This window comes from Belonocnema kinseyi, chromosome 6, assembly GCF_010883055.1.
Source record: "Belonocnema kinseyi isolate 2016_QV_RU_SX_M_011 chromosome 6, B_treatae_v1, whole genome shotgun sequence".
Classification (NCBI taxonomy): domain Eukaryota; kingdom Metazoa; phylum Arthropoda; class Insecta; order Hymenoptera; family Cynipidae; genus Belonocnema; species Belonocnema kinseyi.
The window spans coordinates 10,326,904-10,341,052 of NC_046662.1; the positions used below are offsets into that span (position 1 = coordinate 10,326,904).

A 14,149-nucleotide genomic window follows, 5' to 3' on the forward strand; every position below is an offset into this window, starting at 1 on the left:
TAAAGAATTTTTATTTGTATTCCTCGTCTCTTTTGTTAAAAACTTAAGTATTTTGTCAAAAAATCGTTTCATTATTATTAAAAATTAATTTTTTAACTGAAAATTTAAGTATTGCATTTTTTGTTCAAAATTTATCTTTTTTATTTTGTAGTTTTAAATAATTGAATTAAAATTTATGTATTTTGTTAATGATTATTTTCTTTTTGGAGAAAAATGATCTTCTTAGTTAAATATTCATTCGTTTCGGTTGAAAATTCAAATGTTTTGTTTTAAATAATTGTGTTTTTGTTGAGGATTCAACTACTGTTTTGATGAAAACTCGTTTATTTTTTTGAATTTAACTGGTTTTTTATTTCAAATAAAAATATTGTCTCGTTAAAATATTAATGAATAAATTTGGTAGAAAATTAAACTATTACTTTAAAAATAAACTTTTTTGTTGGAAATTCCTTTTTCTGGAACAAATTCAACTACTTCGATAGAAAAGTAAATTTTTTCGTTAAATATTGAACAGTTTATTTAGAAATCGAAATATTTTGATGAAAATTTGCTTCTTTTTGTTACAAATTAATTTCTGATATTAAATTTGAAATAATTGGTCGTTAATGAACTTTTTTGTTAAACTTTTATATTTAAAGAAAACATTTCTTAAAAAATGCAACTATTTTGGTGAATGTGGAACTATTTTCTAAAAATTTTTTTCCTCAAGATTCATCAATTTAGTTGAAATTTTTTTCTGGTGAACATTGAACTATTTTGCTTAAAAAATAGTTTTTTGTTTACTTGTTTTTTGTTACTATTTTATTTTCAATTAAAAATTGATATGTTAAATAACTATCTTCTTGGTCAAAGATTGATTCCTTTTGGTTAAAGATGCTGCCACTTAGTTTAAAATTAATCTGTTCTGAATGAGGATTTGACTACTTTGTTTAGAAATTCGTCTTTTTTATTGAATTCTACTATTTTTTAATCAAAATTAAGTTATTTTTCATATAAAATATTAACAAACTCATTTTTAGCCTAAAATTAATTGTGTTTGTAGAAATTTCAACTCCATGGTTGAAAGTTTAACTACTTTGTAGGACACTTATTTTTATTGTTGTAAATTCAACAATTTGGTAGAAAATTAAACTATTGGATTTAAAATGAACTATTTTGGTTTAAAATTGCGTCAAAATTTCGTAATTTTCAGTTCAATTCGACTGGTTGATAATTCATTTTTATTTGTTGGAAATTAGTTGTTGTTTTTTTACTAAGAACTTAGGTATTCCATTTTACAACAAAAACCTGTCTTTCTGTTGAAAGTTCAGTTTTTTTTCAATATTTAACTATTTTGTTTTTTCATCTTTTTCGGTCGCAAATTTAACTAATTTGTCTAAAATTCATCTTTTTCCCTTGAAAGTTTATCTATTTGTTTTAAAACCCAACTTGTCAATTTTTTGGTGTACATTATAAATCTTTAATGTGTCGAAACGAATTTAAATTTCATTCTTTGATCAGAGAAGTGTCACATGTTACAAAACCTTCTCGAATCCCCTCCTACGTGACACTTTGTGACGTTGGGGCAGACCCCTCCCCCCCCCAATATTTTTACGTAATATGTGAACGCTCCCTAAAGTAATTATTTTTGTATTTAAAACTCGGTTACCTAATTAACTTTTAATTCAAAACCTCATTCACTAAGTTTCTATTTCCGAGAAATATTTCATTTTGGATAAAGTTCAGCAGGAAATGGTAAATGGGGATTTGTACACGTGCAGCGAATCTGTAAGTGTGTGCCAAAATTTAGTAAGCCACTGTGAATCCAATTATCGAATAGTAGTACTTCTCTTGTTATCCGGGTGGTCCAATTAGATGCACGAGCAGAGAATGTAGACATTTTAGAGACCTTATAAAAAGAAAGATAGAAAGCAAGTGAAAACAAGCGAAAATAAACAATGTTACAGACATTGAGTTTAGAGCGAGAGAGAACGAGAGAGAGAGAGAGAGAGTAAAAGCGCTTTCAGAAATCTAATTTTAGTGAATTTAAAACAAATTTAAATATAAATTTAAAAAACAATTTGGTTAAAATATTCAGGAAAATAAATATTTTTTGAAATGCAAGATGAATCCATCTCGGCTAAAATTGAATAAAGGGCCAAATTGTCTCCAGAATCAATGAAATCCTATGAAGTACATCAATCCAAAAAATGAATACTCGAGTTCAATAAAGTCCTATGAAGTGCCCCCCCCCCCCCCAAATAGAAACCTGCATCCAACCCAAATAAAGTCCCGTAAAGTACCAGCTATCCAAAATTTTCCTTTTCAGTTTAAATCAAGTCTTATAAAGTGCCCCCATCTAAAAAATCTACCCCAGTTTAAATAAAGTCCTACAAAGTGATCCCAGACAAGAAACCAGGCCTGAGTTCAAATAAAGTCCATTAAAGTGCTCACAACCAAGGGAACCTGTTTCCAGTACAAATAAAGTCCCATAAAATGCGCCCCAGATAAAAAAAAGCTCAAATAAACTCCCATAAGGTGTCCCCATCTAAAAGATGCTTCCAAAAAAGCACTTTTGACCTTAATTAATGTCCCATGAAGGGCGTGTAATCCTAAAAATCCGTCTCCAGCAGAAATAGATCCCAACGAAGTTCCCCTATACCGAAAACCTGTATTTAGGTCCAATAAAGTCCGATGAGGTGCAACCCGTCCAAAAATCCGTTTCCTGCTCAAATAAAGTTATATTAATTATCCCACCGCAGTACCCGTTTCCAGCTTAAATAAAGTCCCATTAGGTGCGCCCAACCCAAAACATTCGTTTCAAGCTCAACTAAAATCTTATGAAGTGTCCCTACCCAAAACAACCTGTTTGCAACTTAAATAAGGTCCTGTAAAGGGCCCCTAATAAAAGACCTTTTTTTAGCTTTAATAAAGCCCAATAAAGTAACCCTGTTCAAAACCCCGTCTCGATCTTAAATAATATCTAATAAAGTGCCTCTTATATAGAAATCCCTCCACAGTTCAAATAAAGCCCTGTAAAGTTCCTCCCATACAAAAATGTCCTTTTTAACTCAAATAAAGTTCAATAAAGTGAGACCTACCTGAAAAAGTCGACTCTAACTCAAAAAAAGTATCATGAAATGCGCACCCCAGAAATCTTGTCTGAAGCTTGAATAAAGTTCTTGGAAGTTCCTACACAAAAAAGCCGTTTTCAACTCAAATAATGCCCTGCAAATTTCTTCCCATATAAAAATGTCCTTTTTAACTCAAATAAAGTTCAATAAAGTGCGTCCTACCTAAAAAAGTCAACTCTAACTCAAACAACGTATCATTAAGTGCGCTCCCCAGAAATCTAGTCTGAAACTTAAATGAAGTTTTATGAAGTTCCTCCATTTAAAAAAAAAACATTTTTAACTCAAATAGAGCCCTGTAAAGTTTTTCCCATACGAAAATGTCCTTTCAAACTTAAATAAAATTCAATATAGTGCGTCCTACCAAAAAAATCAACTCTAACTCAAACAAAGTATCATGAATTGCGCTCCCCAGAATTTTTGTCTGAAGCTTAAATAAAGTTTTATGCAGTTCCTCCATTAGAAAAATACCGGTTTCAACTCAAATAAGGTCCCATGAAGTGCCTGTAACAAAAAAAAAACCCGTTTCCGACCCGAATAAAGTTCATTGAAGTGCGCCCCAGATAAAGAAAATCCTTTTCCAGCTCAGATAAAGATCCATGAAGTGCGCCACGTATAACACTTTTTTAAAGCTTAATTAAAATTCTATAAAGTGTCCCTCACTCGAAAATAGAATTTCCAACTAAAATAATTCCCATGAAATATCCCACCCAGAAAAGTTTTCTGAAGCGTAAATAAAGTCCTGTAAAGTATCCAGCATCCGATAAATGTATCTGCAGCTCAAATAATGTCCGATAAAGTTTCCCCATGCAGAAATGCAGTTTCCAACTCAAATAAAGTTCAATAAAGTGCGTCCTACCTAAAAAAGTCGACTCTGACTCAAACAACGTATCATGAATTGCGCTCCCTAGAAATCTAGTATGAAGCTCAAATAAGCTCAAATAAAAACCGTTTGCAACAGAAAGTAGGTCCCAAACTAAAGTTCTATGAAGTGCCCCCAGCCAAAAAACCCGTATCCAATACAAATAAAGTCCCATTAATTTTGCCGAAAATAAAAAAAAACCGTCACCAGCCTTAAGATATTCCTATGAATGCCCCCCCCCCCCTTAAAAATATATTTACCTCAATTAAAGTCCTATGAAGTTTGCCCTACCCAAAAAAACATGTCTGAAGCTGAAATAAAGTCCGGTAAACGGTGCCCCCGCCCCCCACCCAAAAATTCACATTTAAGCGCAAATAAACTCTTTTGAACTCTCTCACATTTTTAGTATTTGTGTCTTCTGAAACTAAATTTAAGTATTTGTTGTTCCAGCTTCGTGAATAGCAAGAGTACCGTGAAAGTGGAGCAACTTCTGAAAAGCAACGAGGCACTAAGTGAGATGAAAATGCTGTCACGAGTGTTGGTCGAGGGTGTGTCTTTTTCCGCTTTGCTGCCGCTGCGATAGAGTTCGCCAGCAAAGGGGAACAGGCCGATCCTCCCACATTGTCAAAATTTGAAAAATTCACCAAAAAGGCACAAAAGTGGAAGCAGCCAAGGTAATCCACAGATGTTTGATAGGGAATTAAAAAAATAAAGAGGGTACTTTTAAATTTTGGGAACCGCCAATAGTAACTCTCTCACGTGCTATTTTGTCAGTAAGATTATGGTTTCATTATAAATTGCTTAATAAACTTAACAAACAATTCATTTCTTTGTATGATTTATTCTCTATGTTTTAATTTTATGAGTGAATACTTGAACCTCTCGGTTATCCGACCTGTTAATCCAGCGTAATCCACGTAATCTAGTGTAAAATGGAAGAATGCACTTGTAATCCAGTGCAATTTATATTCGTCCACTTGTAAACCAGTGTAATCCAGGTAATTCGTAGAATTTCTGTAATAAGAGTTATTAACGTGTAATCCAGAATAATCGATGTAATTCGGAATAAATGACATAGGCTTAAAATTTTATCTTTTTTAGTTGAACATTCAACTATTTAATGGAAAGCTTATGTATTTTGTTGAAAACTCATATTTTTGGTAAAAATATTATTGTTTTTTAAGTGAAAATTTAAATATACAATTTTTCATTGCAAATTTATCTTTTTTAGTTATAAATTCAATCATTTATTTTGAAATTCCATGTATTTCGTTAAAATTTGTATTTTTTGTTTGTAAATTAATCTTCTTATCTGCAAATTCAACTACTTGGTTGTGCGTTAAACTACTTTCTTAAAACTCCATTGTTTTATTGGGCAAGCATTATATCAAATGCAAATTCATCTCTTGGATTGCAAACTTTTTTCATTAAAAATGTAACTATTGTATTTTTATTTCAAAAGACGTCTTTTTTAAGTTAAAAATTCAACCATTTTGGTAGAAACTTAATTTTTTTGCTTAAAGTTCAACTATATTGTTGAAAATCAATTTTTTAATTAAAAATGAAACTCTTTTATTAGTATAAAATATAATTACTTAGTTTAAAGTTTGACTACCTTATTAAAAAATTCATTTTTATGGTTAAAGATTATTTATTTTCGTTGAAAAATGAAAATAGTTTAGTTAAAAATTGAACTTTTTTATTGAAAATTTGCTTTTCTTGTTAAAAATTGATTTTTTTACATAAAATTTAACTACGATGAAAATTTTCCTTCCTTCGTAAAAAATCATGCATTTCGATAAAATTCCGATTTTTTTAGGTTAGAAAATTAAGATTCCTTACTTGAAAATTTGAATTTTTAGAGTAAAAATTTAATTATTTGGTTAAAAATTGATGTATTCTGAAAAAATTCGTCTTGTTAGGTAAAAAATTAATCTGTTTCAAACTTTATCTTATTGGTTAGAATTTTACAATCAATTTTTTCAAGGGAAAATTTAAATATTTAATTTTTATTGTAAATTTCTTTTTTTAGTTGAAAAATCCATAATTTGTTCAACAATTCACGTATTTCGTTAAAAACTGGTATTTTTTGGTAAAATATACTTTGTTGAAAAGTCATGGCTTGTTGAGCATGCATCGTTTCTGTTAAAAAATATTTTTTGTCGTTTGAAAATTGAACTACTTTGTTAAAAAATTGTTGTTTTTAGGTCAAAAATTAATTGTTTCATCTAAAAAGCTAAGTATTCCAGTTATAGATTCATTATTTCAGTTGATAATTCATCTCTTTGGTTAAGAATATATTTTAATTCAACTAATTAGTTGTAAATTAATCTACATCGTTAAAAACTAAACAATTTTGCTCAAAATATTCTTTTTGACTGAAGAATGAACTGTTTTGTTGAAAATTCGCTTTACGCTTGCGGATTCTATTAAATTGTTGAGAATTCTTCTCTCTTAGTTGAATTTAACACTTTTTGTTTTAAAATTAAAATATCTTTTGCTTGAAATATCAACTACTACATTTGCGTTGAGAATTGACCTCTTCTGGTTAAAAAATGATTTTAATTTTAAAAAATTCAACAATTTAGTTAAAAAGATTTTTTTTGTTTATGATTCATTATTTTAGTTAAAAATTCATCTCTTTTGTTGCAAATTTAAATCTGTTTTCGAAAACCATTATTTGTTTGTTGAAATTTTTGTATCCTGAAAATTTAACTATTCCAGTTGAATATTCATCATTTTAGTTTGAAAATTCCTCTATTTGGCTGAAAATTCAACTATTTAGTTGAAAATTCGTCCTTTTTGGATAAAAATTAATTTTTAACTAAAATTTTAACTATTCACTCTTAAGGGGAATTTTTATCTTATTTAGTTGACAATTTAACTATTTGATTAAAAATTTATTTTTTTAGTGGAAAATACAACTGCATATTTAGGATTTTGAATTAAACTTTTTGGTTTGTACTTCATTTTTTTAATTCAACTATTTGAACTGTCTTCTCTCTCATGTTGTTTTTAAAATGAAAGTGGGTATAAATTAACGAAGACATCAAGTGTACTTTATGATATTCAAGAAAGTGGATAGGTAAAGTGATAACGAAGGAAAAGCGATGGTTTGAAATTTCCGGCGATGAAAGGAGAAGCCCGTTGTCACTGAAGCGAAGCTGTTTCTCGAGATTCAGCAACATTTCTCGCGAGGATTAACAGCCCATTCCCGACTTTGAGGTATTTTCGTTCCGCGCTAGTCAGAGTCTGTTTGCCACCCTCGCCTCGCCACGCCTAATACCGCCTCCAACACGTCTCCTAACGACCGAGAATAATCACTACTCTAGCATACCAAAAACTTCAATTTCTTAACCACTAAAAACTTTTAACAAATAGGGTTGTTGCATTTTTGTAAATTATTTTCTTTCTAATTCAATTAAAAGAGAACTAGAAAATTAATTTAATTACAAAAGGAAAGTTTTTTAAATAAGTTCGTATTCTTTTTCTCATGTAAAAAGTATACTTTTTGAATTTTCGCGGGAAAGTCTGATTGGTTCAGCGTACCGCAGGAAATACTTCAGGGTCAGTAGTACGGTTATCCGGTTGATGCGCATGTGTCGCACCGGCGCGGCAGCCTCATTGGATATTTTTCGCGCATTTATTTGAAATTATTAAATATGCAAAGAAATGTTTACAATCTATAATAATTAATAAGTGCAAAAATAGGTTATGAACCTTTTTAAATTTATGTTCGTGAAAAAAGTAAATCATTCCTTTGAATTAAAAATTATTAAATTATTTGCAAAAAGTAAAATAAAAATAAATTACTTATCAATATAAAAGACTATTCATAACTTGAACATTTATTTGAATTATTCTAAAATGATGATTTGTGATAAAAAATTGATTTACAAATTTATTCATTTCGAACAATCGTGCCATTTGTGCCAATTGAATCTATCGATGAGACGCATGCGCAGCACACATAACCTATTTTTAAAATAAAAAAGTAAAAAACTAACTAGAATCTAGTGAAATTCAAAAGTTATTCGGAGTAATCCAATTATTGCGAAAAAATACTCCTTTACGCGGTGTAATCCACTTACACGAAAGTAATGCACTTTTACTCTAGGGTAATTTATTTGTAATCTGGTGTAATCCACTTGCATTCTAGATAGTTTGGAGTAATTCAAGTCGCAATTTAAGTATTTTCTTGAAAATAAATTCATAGTTTTCTGTTAAAAATAAATATTTTTCGTTGAAGAGAATTCAACTATTCCGTGAAAAATTAATCTGCATTGTAGAAAATTTAACGAATTTTCTTATAGTATTTTTTTTAATTGAAAATTCAACTGTCGTATTGAAAATTATCTTTTTGACGAATATAACTATATTGCTTAAATTTTTTTGCATAAATTAATTTTTTAACTAAAAATTTAACTATTTCAATTTCAGTTGAAATTTGTCTTTCTTAGTTGAAAATTGATTTATTTTGTTGAGTTTTTTCTTCTTTGGTAAAAAGATTCAGATTCTTGCAAGAAAATTTAATATTTTTGATTAAAATCTATTTTGTTGAAAATTCAACTATCTGGTTAAAAATGTATGTATTTTGTTAAAATATTGTTCTTTTAGTAAAAAATTGAGAGTCTTGCTAGAAAATTAATCTTTCGGGTTAAAAACTAAACTAATTTGTTGAAATTTCAACTATTTTGTTCAAAATTAATATAATTTGATGAAATGTTGTTATTTCGGTAAAAAATTAAGATTCCTGCTAGAAAATTAATCTTTTTGGTTGAAAACTGAAATATTTTGTTAAAAATTTAACTTTTTGATTTAAGGTTATTATATTTTATTTAAATTTTGTTCTTTCGGTACAAAATTAAGATTCTTCCTAGAAAATTAATATTTTTGGATGAAATATAAACTATTTTGTTAAAAATTCAAGTATTTGGTTGAAAATTCAAATATTTTGTTGAAATTTAATTTTTTTTGGTAAAAAATTAAGATTCTTCTTAGAAAATTTATATTTTTGGTTGAAATCTAAACTGTTTTGTTGAAAATTTTAATATTTGGTTGAAAATTAATGTATTTTTTAAATTTTGATAAAAAATGGAGATTCTTCATTGAAAATTTATCTTTTTAGTTTAGATTTGAAATATTTTTGTAAAATATTTGACTATATGATTAAAAATAGAATCTTTTTTGGGTTAAAATTAATTTTTTTAACTGAAAAATTATCTTTTCCTTTTTGGATTGCAAATTTATCCTTTTCAGTTGAAAATTTAACTGTTATTTCTTTTGAAGAAAATTTAAGATTCCTGTTAGAAAAATTATCTTTTTGGTTGAAAATCAAAACTATTTTATTAAAAATTTAAGTATTTGATTAAAAATTTTGGTATTTTGTTGAAATTTTAATTCTTCTGGTTAAAAGTTAATATTCTTGCTGAAAAATTAATATTTTTGCTTGAAAACTAAAAAATTTTGTTGAAAATTCAACTATTTGGTTTAAGATTATTATATTTTATTTCAATTTTGTTCTTTCGGTAAAAAATTAAGATTCTTCCTGGAAAATTAATATATTTGAATGAAATATAAACTATCTTATTAAAAATTCAAGTATTTGGTTGAAAATTTAAATATTTTGTTGAAATTTCACTTCTTCTGGTAAAAAGTTAAGCTCCTTGCTGGAAAATTAATCTTTTTGCTTGAAAAATCTATTTTTTTTAAATTAATCTTTTTGATTTAAAATAAATATATTTTGTTGAATTTTAGTTTTTTTGTAAAAAATTAAGATGCTTCTTAGAAAATTTATATTTTTGGTTGAAATCTAAACTGTTTTATTAAAAATTTAAATATTTAGTTGAAAATTAATGTATTTTTAAATTTTGATAAAAAATGGAGATTCTTGTTTGAAAATTTATCTTTTTATTTAGATTTGAAATATTTTTGTAAAATATTTGACTATATGATTAAAAATAGAATCGTTTTTGGGTTCAAATTAATTTTTTTAACTGAAAAATTAACTTTTCCTTTTTGGATTGTAAATTTATCTGTTTTGTTGAAAATTTAACTTTTTGGCTGAAAAATTATCTTTTATAATTCAAAATTCAAAATCTTCCCTGATGAAAACGAAATATTGGTAATTATAAGACTTTTCTTTCTTTAAAATTCATATTTTTTGTTGAAGATTCGAATATTGGGTTGAAAATGGAAATATCTTAATACAAATTTAACTATTTTAAAAAATTAACTTTTTTTCACAAAATTTGATTTTTGGGTTGAACATTCAACAGTTTCGAAGACAACCTGTTCATTTCTCTTCAAAATTTAAAAAGCTAGTAAAAAAATGATGTATTTTTTTGAAAATTTGTCTTTTTGTAGAAAATTAATGTTCCTAGTGAAAAAATCCGTATTTGTTGTTGTAAATCCTTTGCCTGCTACACATGCTTATTGTCAATGAGCGTAGGACAAAAATATCATGCTTATCAAGGCCGCACGGCTATTTTGATTCGCGTGACTGCAGCCCTCGCTTCGCTCGGGCGGTAAGTTCACGCTCTTAAAAGTAGCCTTCTTTACTCCCTCGGTACAAAATGTACTATTATTCCTCTGTTTTCAGAGAATTTTTGGTTATGTTACTTTCCGGGCGAAGGGGGTGCAATACAAAACTATGTTTGACACTGAGGGGGAGAGGCAAAATATTCCAAAATCAGTAAAGTAATTTATTATAGTTTCCCCTTTTCGCAACATTTATTTCTTTAGATATTTTTTATTTCTTTGCTTTCTTATCTAATTTTTTATGATACTCAGTGCTTGAAGTAAACAACCGACAGTTGCGAATGAGGCGTAACTACAATCTGGAATGAGTTCTTGACATTTGATTGGCAGCAAAAACATATCATACTAGGTGAAATATATCTTGTATGCATGTCACTAAACTTGCACATCCACTCAGAAAAAATTTTGTACGAATGAAAAAAAAATTTATTGGATATGCGATCAAACAAACATTTTCTGGAATGTCCAAATCACAAAACCTGATAAACATTTCATCCACTATTTAAAAAAGGAACAATTATTTCTATTTAAACTTGTTTACAATATACCATAAAATTTTGTTTCGATAGGAGTAAAAATAATAACGTGATCAGTGTGATAATGAAAAAATTTGAAATGAAAAAAACTTATTTGTTAAATAAATTTTTGTAATACATCATGATGATTATTTATCTTGTTATTTGTAGGAAAAGGGGGGCTGTCACAGTTATTGCGTTAATCAATTATTTGTAAAGATACTGATCTATACTGAATTTTCTTGTTTAAAAATATATCCATTTGGTTAAAAATACAACTGCTTGGTTAAAAATTGAATCAATACATTAAAACTTCATTTTTTTGGTTCAAGATACATCTCTTTGTTTTAAGATTAAACTATTTTATCGCAAATTAGTTTCAATTTGGTTTTAAAATCATTTAAAATTCATTTTTTGGTTGCTAAAGATTTATATTTTTGCTCAATAATTCAATTCTTTAGTTAAAATTATATTTTTTTAGTTAAAAATACACCTGATTTATTAAAAATGCATCTTTTTGATAAGCTTTTAAATAGCTTTTAAATTGTTAATTCAACTATTTGGTTATTTTTTGTTTTAGTTGAAAATTCATTTATTTTGTTCATAATTCATCTTTTGCTAAACATTCATTTTTTTATTGTTCTTTTTTAGTTGAAAATAATTGTGTTATGATGAAAATTTGCCTTTCTTGCTGGAATTTAGCTGTTTTCGATTTAAAATTGAAATTCTTTTTTTGTTAAAATATGAACATTTACATGTTTTGTTAAGGTGAGTTATCTTTTTTGTTGATAATTTATATTTTTGGTTGAAAATTCTACTTCTTTGATAGAAAATTGAACAATTTCGTTTTATATTAAACTATTTATTTAAAAATCTAACTATTTTGTTAGAAATTCTTTTTTTTGTGTGAAATTAATTTTTTACATAAAATTGTAGGTATTCCATTTTTGTTCGAAATTTTTTTATTTTTAAATTGAAAATTCAATTACTTAATAAAAAGTTCATGTATTTTGTTAAATATTCGTCTATTTGGAGAGAAAATTGATCTTGTTTTCTAAAAATTCATCACTTTCAGGATTGCACTATTTTGTTAAAAATTCATCTTTTTTAGTTGAATACAACTAGTAGGAAAATAGTTTTCTCTCTTAACTCTGAACTGACCTATTAGAACCCAGTTGTGTTGTTTTTTTTTTGGTTTTGAAATCTTGTTTCTTGAAAAAAATAGGAAAAAAATCTTATTTTTATTAAAACTTCTACTATTTGATTGAAAATGTAATTATTTTGTTCAAAATGTAACTATTTTACTAAGAATTTGTTTTTCTTAATTGAGGATTAATTTTCTAGACTGAAAATTCATTAAAAAAATTCTATTTCTTGTTAAAAATTGATATTTTAAATTCGAAACTTATCTTTTCTAGTTGAAAATTCATGCACTCGTATTTTGTTGGAAATTCGTCCTTTTTGAAAAAAAAACTGAAATGAAAAAAAGGAAATGTTTTGAAATGAAAAAAATAAAATTTTAAACAAGGAGATTTCCTTGTTTAAAATTTCATTTTTTTATTAGAAAAACAACTACTTGCTAAAAACTTGAATTAATTTATTAACAAAATTTTTTTTGAATGAAGATTCATCTCTTTGTTTGAAAATAAAATATATTGTTAAGAATTCATTTCATTTTTGGTAGAAAATTAATCTTTCAAGTTGAAAATTTATCTTGTTACTAGAAACAGAATTTTTCTAGTAGGAAACTCATCTTTTTTGGGTTTTTGACCTTCAAAGATGAAAAGTTCTTTCCTCAAAATATGTACTTATATTCATTTTTCAAGGTAAAATAATAGTTTTTTCAAAAAATGGTTATGATCACAAAAAAGTGCGAGAAAAGTTCTATCGAAACTGTATTGAATAAAATGTTTTGTTTAGATTATAAAAGTAGAACTCCATCGGAACAGATGCTTAAATATAATTATATATATAATATTATACATTTATACAAGTAGAAAAGGTTGGAGAATCGAAAAAGTAATCTACAATTCAATGTCTGATCAAAATTGTCAGTATCTACTAAATATTTTTCCTAACTGAATACATGTCGTGGAAATGCCCGTTTCTCCTTAACTCTCTCGTAGATCAAGCCTAGAAAGTCATGTATCAAACTAAGAATCGCTTTGTATACTTAATCTATTTTCCACTAATGCATGTCTCTTTTTATCCTGCCGTTTCTACTGTGCTTCTTTAAGGGCTCAAGCTTTATAATTTTGAATACAAAAGTTTCTCGAACATTTTGAAAAGTTCATTTCTTAATATGCCCGACTAAACAATTTTTCTCTATTTAATTTATTCTAGGAGTAAGCTGAGTCTTACTAATAACTGCCGTTTCTACTTAAACCACATCTGGGATTTAGGAGGGGTTCAAAAGTCGGGATAAGGTGCACAAATAAATGTGTCTGTTCAAACACGACTTTATCTACTTGCTTATTTATCTTCTTGGCTTATGTCTGAATTGACACGCCCGTTTTTACTTAATCTCCTGCATAGCTTAAACTTCAGATCAATTAATTAATCAATAAGTTTGTTAAATTGATATATTCTCTGTTTGAGGGGGGTCTGCCCTAACTTAGCAAAATGTCACAAATGAGAGGCTCTCAAAGGTTTTATAACACGTGACACTTTCCTGATAAAAAAATATAAATTTTCGATCCAAATTGACGACATTTTAAAAATAAACATTTCCAACTAAAAAAGATAACTTTTTAATAAACAATTAATTTTCATACAAATGGTCTGATTTTTCCACAAAAAATTTGTGACAAGAAAGATTAATTTTCATCAAAATAGTTCAATTTTCAACCAACAAAGATTAATTTCTGAAAAAATGTTGATTTTTTATCCTCTGAGGATGACATTTTAACCAAGAAGCTTAATTTTCTACCATTTGAATTTTTAACTCAAATGTTGAATCTTCAACCACAAAGAGATCATTTTTCACAAAGTAGTTCTACTTTAAATCAAGTAGTTGATTTCTAATAAGAAAAAAAATAATTCGCGACAAAAAATGTAACAGTTAATATTTTAACAACAATTATTTTTATTTCAGAACATAAGTGGTTGAATTTAACCCAAAA

At 27.2% G+C, this 14,149-nt stretch overlaps 1 long non-coding RNA gene across 1 annotated transcript in view; it reads left to right on the forward strand.

Moving 5' to 3' along the window:
• LOC117175049 overlaps positions 1-4,949 on the forward strand; it is a 31,258-nt gene extending 26,309 nt beyond the window's left edge. Inside the window, exon 3 of the long non-coding RNA XR_004467420.1 lies at positions 4,423-4,949. This is a non-coding gene — a long non-coding RNA (uncharacterized LOC117175049). The remainder of the gene's footprint in view (positions 1-4,422) is intronic.
• The last annotated feature ends 9,200 nt before the right edge of the window (positions 4,950-14,149 follow it).